We start from the raw sequence: 9544 nt of genomic DNA, 5'->3' as shown, positions 1-9544 counted from the left end.
GCAATACTTACAAAACTGTTTGGTATAAATGAGCTGAACAACTCATGGGGGGAAAGGGAAAGGGGGGAGGGGGAGTGGGGAATGAGAGAGGAGGTAACAAACAGTACAAGAAATGTATCCAATGCCTAACGTATGAAACTGTAACCTCTCTGTACATCAGTTTGACAATAAAAAAATTAAAAAAATTAAAAAACAAATTACTACCCCTTCTTTTCAGCCATCGGCTTGCTTTTTGTCTCAGTTACCCTGTTCTCCTGTCCCTACATGGATGTATTATGCTCTTTCCCACTGCTTTACCTCAAGGTCTACACAACCTGAATCTCTTTGGATTTTACAGTCCTTATTCCTTTCTCTCTCTCTCTCACTCTCTCTCTTACTCTCTCTCTTTTCCTCTCTCTCTCTCTCTGTGTGTGTGTGTGTGTGTGTGTGTGTGTGTGTTCAATGGTTGAGAAGCACATGAATCTCAAATCTCATTTCTGTTCTTCTTCTTAAAGACATATGGATGGAAGGAATGGGTGGTAAACTGAGGTGAAATTGATATTAACTTCTCCAGAAGGATCAGACTAAAGGTAGATTGTCTTTTGGGGATGCTCGGTTGCTTGGCTTATTCCTCCTTCCCGTCTTGTCTCTACACTCACTTCTGTTTTCTTCTTTGGAGCATACATTCTGTGTGTGTATGTGGTGTGATGTGTGTGTGCTGGCACTGGGGATTGAACTCGGGGCTTCAGTCTCTCAATTCACATTTGTTTCTTTCTTGGCCAGTCCTAGGGCTTGAACTCAGAGTCTGTACACTGTCCCTGAGCATTTCTGTGTTCAAGGCTAGCAATCTACCACTTGAGCCACTACTTCTGGCTTTTTCTGTTTATGTGGTGCTGAGGAATCGAACCCAGGGCTTCATGCATGCTAGGTAAACATTCTACTTCTAATCCACATTCCTAGTCCTCTCAATTTCCTTTTCCATTGTTTTCTTTGCTCAAGGTTGGTGTTATACGACTTGAACCATACTTACCTTTCGTTTTCCATTGTTCGTTTGCTTTTTTTTTTTTTTTTTTTTGACTGATTAATAGGAGACAAGAGTGTCATGGAGTTTCCTGCCCTGGCTAGCTTTGAGCCTTAATCTTCAGAGCTCAGTTTTCTGAGTAGCTAGGATTACAGCCATGTGCCATGAGTGACAGGCAGCACACATTCTTGTTTCATGATTCCTTTCTGAATAGTCCACCCAAAGGAGCAATTCACTTGTTAATGGAGCCTCTAACTTCTGCCCAGTCACATCCAATATTTTAATGTTCACAAAAATCCTCTTTAACAAATGTCAGAAAAACAAATCAATTTACAAAACTAGTCAGTTTCCCAAATAGCCAGTAAATGTTACAGGCCTGAATCAAACCTTTATATGTGAACTTAACACATATCCACTCAACCTTGTGACACCTACCTCTCAACAATGAAAGGCTGCTATTAAGATTCAAAAGTTTCCACATAAATCAGTAACCAAAGGATTGATAAGTAAAGATACTTGAATTCCCATCAGCCTTTTCCTCAGTATGTCAGTTAGATGAGAGGCTTCATTTTTTTAAGCATTTGTTTTTCCTTTATAGAAACAGAGCAAGTAGTATCTGTTTTTAATATCTGTAACTAATACCTAGTTAAAATTAGAATCAGATATATGATAAGGTGCAGGTTGCTTTGTAATTGTAAAGAATTGGAGGGGAGAATTTAATCTTTAGTTATGGATTTAATGTCTGATTTAATAACTAACTAGCAGTATAGTTTGAGGCAAAGGAGTTGACCTCTGTGAGCAATACTGATGGTTTCTGTAAAATGGGAATAATCATGCCTCCTCATAAATGTGTTCAGATTAGATGCGATGAGTACTCTATAGATTCTGTCATGCATGTTATCTGTGCTGAGTGTCTGCAGAGGGTAGGGGCTGGATAAATGTTAGCGATTTCCACCTTCTTTATTATATGGGTATACACATTCACACCACCTAGAATTGTCTTTCCTTTTGACCCCACTAGTTCACCGAGTATATGTGTGTATGTGTATTTGTGAAATACTCTTCAGCACATATTTTTATTAAATTTGCCTTTGCTTTTATCAATTGAGGCACTTGCACCTTCACTGCCTTCTTATGTATATTTTATTCCTGATCAATGTCAGGAACTGTATGAAAATCCCTTGCTTGTTATGTCTGTCTTCTTCCTTTCTCTTTTCAGATCCGAATCTTAATATGAACTTATTTTTTCTGTTGCTTGCTAATTTCTTTTAATATTCACTAATTTTTAGTCAAGCACTAAGAAAATAAAATGTACCTTCAGTGAGTGTGTGTGTGTGTGTGTGTGTGTGTGCATGCGCACGTGCGCGCAAGCACCAGTGGACATTCAACACTCAAACTGATTACTGTCAAAAGTGCCATATTTAACACCAGCCCCTATGGACCAAAACCAGCTCTCTAGGAAACATTGTATATGTTCAAACAAGGTGACTGAAAGATTATTCACATTTCTCATTTACAAACAGAAAAGCTCAGAGAAGGCAAGTGGCTACTCAACCTGCAGTCTCAGCACTTGTGAAAATCAGTTCCAATCCTTTTCCAATAGGCTCTTCATTGAGACAAGTGACATCTAAAATTCGTATAAAGAGAATTTAAAAATAGTTGGTACTCAAAGTACAATTGTATAATCTGTTTCTTCTCTCCTTTGATCAACAGCTCAAGCTTTCTGAGTACATTGCTGTGGTTCAGTTAAATGTTTGGTCCTTTAGTTCCTTATACTTTCACCTTGGCTAAGGATTATACAGACTCTGAGAAGAAAGCTGGACATGAACACCATCCTCGCTTAAATCCCATAAGCTTTAGGTTTCCTGGTGGTATACATTTGGAAGTTTGTTTTGTCTTCTGGTTTATTCATCAGTAATTCCAGAATGGTTTCTATCTTAGAGAGTTGTTGAGAATGAGATTTTATAATACCAGGGAATTGCTTAGTTTGAAGTCAGTCATAGAGTCAAAGGATGTATGTTTTATTTCATATGTGAAACCTAGAATAAATTTGCAAATATATAAGTAAACACTTTGGGGGTGGTATCCAGATATATATCCAAGTATTAACTGAAATATGGTAGACTCAAGGTGAACTCAAATGATGTGATTCCTTAGAAAGGCTGACTCACAGTCCAACAACATAAACACCAAGAAACATGCACTGGAAAGGGGAGGTAGGACCAAAGGGACAGGGTAGATGAATGAAGAAAGGAAGGGAGAACACTGTCAAAAAATTCAAGAATGTAATCACAAAATTAAGAAACTTGAGAGAAGGGATGAGGTTGGGAGGGATGGGATAACAATGAAAGAGGTGACATTGATCATGATATAGTATGTTCAGGGCTGGGAATGTGGCCTAGTAGCAAGAGTGCTTGCCTCATACACATTAAGCCATGGGTTCAATTCCTCAGCACCACATATAGAGAAAAGACCAGAAGTGATGCTGTGGCTCAAGTTACATAGTGCTAGACTTGAGCAAAAAGAAGCCAGGAACAGTGCTCAGGCCCTGAGTTCAAGCTCCAAGACTGGAAAAAAAAAAGATGTAGTATGTTCATAAGCTGTTTTGTTGAATAACAGCTCCTTTGTACAACTACTTAAAGATAATAATGATGATGATGATGATGATGATGATGATGATAATAATAATAAAGAATGTTTCACTTTTCTCCAAGTTACGGAAGGTATTTGCTCTCTGTGGGAGTGAGGATGCTGGTAGATCTAATAGAGTAAGATGAGTTATCTAGAAGGAGGCTTTCAGAATACACTGAACTATATAAGAGTTAAGCTTATTTTATTCTTAGGTTAATGGCCTGATTAACATTGCAACAGTGGTAGATTATGAAAGGCCCCCTTCCTGATTGCTTCAACTTCTACAGAAATATAGTGAAAAGTAAAAGGTGTTCACATACTGCTTCTTTCTTCTTGTATTCTGGGTTCTCAGGAACTTTTTTTTTCTTTTCTTTTTTGTGAATTTTTTTTTTTATTATCCTTAAGTAGTTGTAAAAAGGAGTTGCTGTTCAATAGAGCAGTTTATGAATACAGTGTTTCTTTGATCAATATCACCCCTTTAAACATTCTCACCCACTCCTCTGAACCCAGCCCTTCCCTCACATTTCTTAATTTTTAGGATGTTATTATTATTACTGCCATTGAACAAAGCATTTGATATATACAATGCACTTTGATGTATGTCATCCCTTCAATATCTTCACTTCCCCCTTTGACCCACTCCTTCCCTTATTTTTTTCAGTTTTGTGGTATATACAAGGAATTCTTGACTGTATTCTCCCTCCCCACCCGCATTCATTCATCTACTCCTTTATCCTTGCCCCAACAACTTGCCCCAACCCACTGTCTTTTAGTTATTTTTGGGGGCTTTGACTTACTCTTTCTAAGGTATTATGCTACTTGAGTTCTCCATAGAGTCTATTTATAGACCATTTATAATCATTTATAATCACCTGCATATCACCCAATATGTTTACTTATAGATCTATAGGCATATTCTGGCTCTCACAAAGAAGGGAAACTATGCATCCTGTGTTTCTCTGGGTCTGGCTTACTTCAACCACTACAAAGATGAATTCCTAGTGTTTGGCAAGGAAATAGAAAGACTAGGAACTTGTCCTGGTAGAGAGTGCATAAGGAGGCTATCCTTGAAAAGCATTACTCTTGTTAATGTCACTTAGCTGCCTTAGTCACTGCTAATCCAAATACACCTCAATACACAATAGCTGGGGAATGGAGGCTGTTTTGTATGAAGCATCTATTTTGTGTTGATAAAATTGACCTAGATGCTTTGCATGCATTATTTTATTTAATTCTTACCACAGATTTGTTTGTTTGTTGTTGTTTGCTGCTCCTGGGGCTTGAACTCAAGGTCGAAGTGCTGTCTCTGAGCTTCTTTTGTTCAAGGCTAGTGCTTTACCACTTGAGCCACAGCACCACTTGTGACTTTTTCTGAATAGTTTATTAGAGAAAAGCATTCCACGGACTTTCCTGTTCCAGGTGACATCAAACCACGATCCTCAGATCTCAGCTTCCTGAGTAGCTAGGATTATCGGCATGAGCAAGCAATGCCTGGCCTCACCACAGTTTTGAATTAGGCCTAACAATGTGTTTAACAGATAAGAAAATGGAAGGAGTCCACAATTTTTTTCTTTACATGCCAGATAATAACATATTTGTGACTTTGCATATCAGGAAATGTGTGGCTTGTAAGTACATAGAGTTGCCCCCAGAAACTCTAAAAAAGTAGGTATGGGTATGTTTTAATAAACTTTGGTTTTCAGAAACAATGGAGTGATGATTTGGTCCACAAGTTTAAGTTTGCAGTAGACTATTAGGTACGAGCAGTATTTGAAGCAGTTCTGTCTTCATGTCTACATACTTTCCACTGATTTCTATGGTCTCCTTAACAAGTTACAGGTTAGGACAAAAAGATGCCCTGGGATGGATTCAATGTCTAAGTTTTGAGGAGAGCCCATAGCTTATAAAGTGGTACGGTATTGTACTGAGAGGTTCCCGTATTTGGAGGCTTGCTGCTGGGAAGAAATGGCTATGTCTGCAGGCCTTGCAAGCTTGGTCATATTAAACTGCCAGAGCCAGCCGGCAGTGAAAGGAAATCCTGATTGAGGGGGCAAGGATTAAAGAAAAAGAAAGATACAAGACAAGAGAAAAAAGACAAGAGACAAAAGATGGGGTCCAAGAGATTTGCAGCTCAGAGACTGTAGCTCAAGACTGCAGCCCTGTTTATTCTTAACTTCCAGTTTATATGCAGTTTAGAAACCAGGAAATAGCATAGGGTTACCAAAGTTCAAGAACACAAAAAGTCTTGGAGTTGGCAATATCCGATGGCAGCTAAGACAGGATGAGATTGGTTAACATAAGAATGGACTCCTGTGGATATAGTAAAGCATTTCTGATTAGTGCTGTCTTTCCAGTAAGCAATGTCCTTGCATGATCTTGAGTATACAACACAGCCAGAGGTCAGGATGAGCTTTGTTGCAGACTCAGCTCCCAACATTAAACAATTTTAAGTGTTAACACCAATGGGCCAGATATGTGGATTTTGCTAGATCCTAGAACCACATGTAATTCATTGCTGGACTCATTCATTGATGAGGTCAGAGCCTTCATGAGCCAATCACCTCCTCAAGAACCCACCTCTGAAATCTGTGCACTGGGGATCAAGTTATCCACTTAGGAGCTCAGGGAACATTCCAGGTCCAAAGTACAACATAATGGGTGAGGGTACTTAGCGTCTTAATAAGAATGAGGGCAAAAACATTTGGCATTTTTGAGCACTTCCTCTTCACTGTGGCAAGAATCACGCAGGCATATAGCATCTCTTAGGATCTCTCAATATTAAATAAATCATTCTGCTCTTCCTTATCTCAAAGTCAAACTCAAAACATATGGAGAAAAGGTACCTTGTCTAATCTTATAGTTTACAGAAGACTGTGTTTTAAATATCAATTTTATCATCCATCTTCATAACAAGGAGGTTAATATCCTCTTCCTCCAGGAAAAGTATGTCCCATGGGTGTTAAGATATGAAAAGTCACCTGGAAGACTAAAAACATCATGTACGTGCTAGCTGTCATGGTTACTCATCTCTCTGAATCTCAGTTTGTTTAGCTAAAATTTTATTCTACTTAATCAATTAACATGGTAAACAACATATATATGTGTACCAGCGAGACAGTAGTGAGAGCAAACACTGCTGGACATGCACATGAAATAAGAGGAGAGAGCATGGGAGGTGGGAAAACCCACAGAGATACAGCAGGAGAAAGGCAAGAGCAGGATTCTTTCCTTTCCCCATTCTTCTCTTCTCTTTTCCTTCCGGCTATGTATCTTTTGAGGTCTGTGAAAAGGCACCTGGGCTCTAGCTGCTGGATGAGGCACAGCATGAAATGACCCACATCATTTTTCAAGTGTCTGATCCAATACCCACTCAGGTCTCAAGACCTAAGGAAAATGGGAAAGATCAACTTGTGTGGCTTTTCCTCTTAAGAAAAGATAGAAAATCATTATATCACATGGTATTTGTTGCTGATGTTCAACTCTGATATCTTTCTTGTTGTTTGTTTGACTGATTGGTTTGTTTAATTTTGTTTCTCTGTACTCCCTTCCTGTGGCTGTACCCTCGCTACCACTGTATTACATCTGAGTACCCTGGATACTGTTTATATGGGTATTAGAACTGGGGAAGGGAGAGGGAATACCAAAATCGAGAGACAAAGAAAAAAAAGACTAACTATTCAAAAAAAACAAAAAGGCAACACTTGCAAAACCATTTGCACACCTCGGGGGGGAGCAGGGAAGGGGAAGAGGGAGGGGGTAAAAGAGGGAGGGGGTAACAAGTAGAACAAGAAAGGTACTCTGCTTTACTTATGAATCTGTACCCCCTCTGTATCACACTTTGACAACAAAGGAAAAAAATAAATAAACACTACCACCAGTAACAAAAAAAAAAGGGAGAATTCAGATTGATATATGTTTTACTTAAAATGATTAATAAAATATTTCAAATAGCTGTCTCTCATAAAATTGTTATACCATATAACCATGGATTATGAAATGAATTGAAATTTAGAATAGAAAATACATGGCACAATTCTTTGATGTTACTGCGGATTCAACCCAGGACCTTGTGTATGCTAGACAAGTGCTCTACTGTAGGATTGTGCTGGCATAACACTACCATACCCTCAAACATTTGGTTTATATTTTGTTTTTGAGATCTAGTCTTGCTAAATTTTCTCAGTCTGGCCTCATATTTATTCTCCTCCTTCTGTCTCCCAAGTATCTGGGATACATAGTTATGAATCCTTAGGTCTGGTTACATGGTAGATTATTGAGGGACTTTTTTTGTTTTTTGTTTTCCAGTTCTGGGGCTTGAACTCAGGGCTTGAGTACAGTCCCTGACTTCTTTTTACTCAAGGCTGGCACTCTACCTCTTGAGCCACAGTGCCATTTTTTACCTTTTTCTATATATGTGGTGCTGAGGAATCAAATCCAGGGCTTCATGCATGTTAGGCAAGCAATCTACCACTAGGCCATATTCCCAGCCCTTGAACCACATTTTTTTAAGGGATGTTTTCCACTGGGTTACTATGTTCGAATTCAAAGATCATCTATGTGGTTCTGTCATGACTTGGATTCGTAACAGTTCTTTTGGTTAATTCACAGACTTCTTTGTTGTAGACTGAATTAGGAAAATTCTTCTCTGTCTCTGTCTCTGTCTGTGTCTCTGTCTCTCTCACACACACAAATACACACACAGACACACACACACAGACATACACACACACATTTTCACCACTCCTGATTGCTTTTCAACCTGATGGTCAGATTTCATTTCTCACTTTCTCCCTTCCCTGTTTCCTTTGACCTTTACTCAGGTGTTCTGGTCTCTGTAGGGAATCTGCTGTCTCTTGTTTAGAAGAGAACTCTGTTAGGAAGGCAGTATTAGTATTGTAAGGTTTGACTCTTCTCTATTGCTTCTGAAGCACTGAAGGTACTTCTCATTCTCATTATTGAATGAGTTTAGCTTTCCAATATCAGGGGCTGTTCATTTTCCATTGTTTCTCTTATTGAGCACCTCCTACCTATGGAAATTTACTTACATATTACTTGTTGCAGGAGGTCTTTCCATAACTTCAACAGACTAACCTGATTTTCCTTCTTTCATTTTCACAGCTTTCTAGATGAGCATTGATGCCATTTATGCTCATTTATTGTAATGTTAACTCACAGGGGCTGAGGATGTGGCTTAGTGGTAGAGTGCTTGCCTAGCATGCATGAAGCCCTGGGTTTGATTCCTCAGCACCACATAAACAGAAAAAGCCTGAAGTGGTGCTGTGGCTCCAGAGGTAGAGTGCTAACCTTGAGCAAAAAGAAGCCATGCTCAGGTCCTGAGTCCCAAGCTCCAGGACTGGCAAAAAACAAACAAACAAACAACAAAAAAAAAAACAACTTTGTAATGTAAACTCACTTGTGTACCTTCCCACTAAAATATGAGTTTGGGAGAATTATTCCCCATCTAGGGTATGTCATGGTCTGATAAGTCACTGTGACTTTGCACCGGACTGTTTCCTTCTCCTAAAATACTTCTACCTGAAGTACTCTCTTGGCACAGGGAAACACTAATCTTCTTTGAGGTCATCTCATATATTGTCTTTTTCACGAAACTTTCTATGAATTCTTCGTACTGGCCTGGTGCCCCAAACCTGCACTATCATAATGAATTTCTGGCTCCTAATATCTATGACGTAGTATCTGTACAATACTGCCTCTCACATCAGATTGTCATTACCCTGGCATCAGGAAGATACTTGAATACAGCAAAGGGTCTTTATTCTTCATAATTTCAACACTAAGTAATATGTCTTGAGCAAGATAGACTTTTATATGTATTTGTGTATGCATATGTGTATGTATGAATATATAATAGTTTATACTTACATTGAATGAATACACACACAAATACATATG

General features: G+C 38.8%; 1 long non-coding RNA gene across 1 annotated transcript; it reads right to left on the bottom strand.

Moving 5' to 3' along the window:
* Positions 1–810: 810 nt before the first annotated feature.
* Positions 811–7988, bottom strand: LOC125362284. Its single transcript, XR_007213050.1, has 3 exons — positions 7977–7988; positions 2120–2124; positions 811–941 (listed from the first exon to the last, which is right to left on the bottom strand). It is a non-coding gene; the product is annotated as an uncharacterized LOC125362284 (long non-coding RNA).
* Positions 7989–9544: the final 1556 nt, after the last annotated feature.

Source organism: Perognathus longimembris, chromosome 13 (genome assembly GCF_023159225.1).
Source record: "Perognathus longimembris pacificus isolate PPM17 chromosome 13, ASM2315922v1, whole genome shotgun sequence".
NCBI lineage: Eukaryota > Metazoa > Chordata > Mammalia > Rodentia > Heteromyidae > Perognathus > Perognathus longimembris.
The sequence above is the reverse complement of the archived record's forward strand: the minus strand, read 5'-3'. Positions and strand labels throughout refer to the sequence as shown.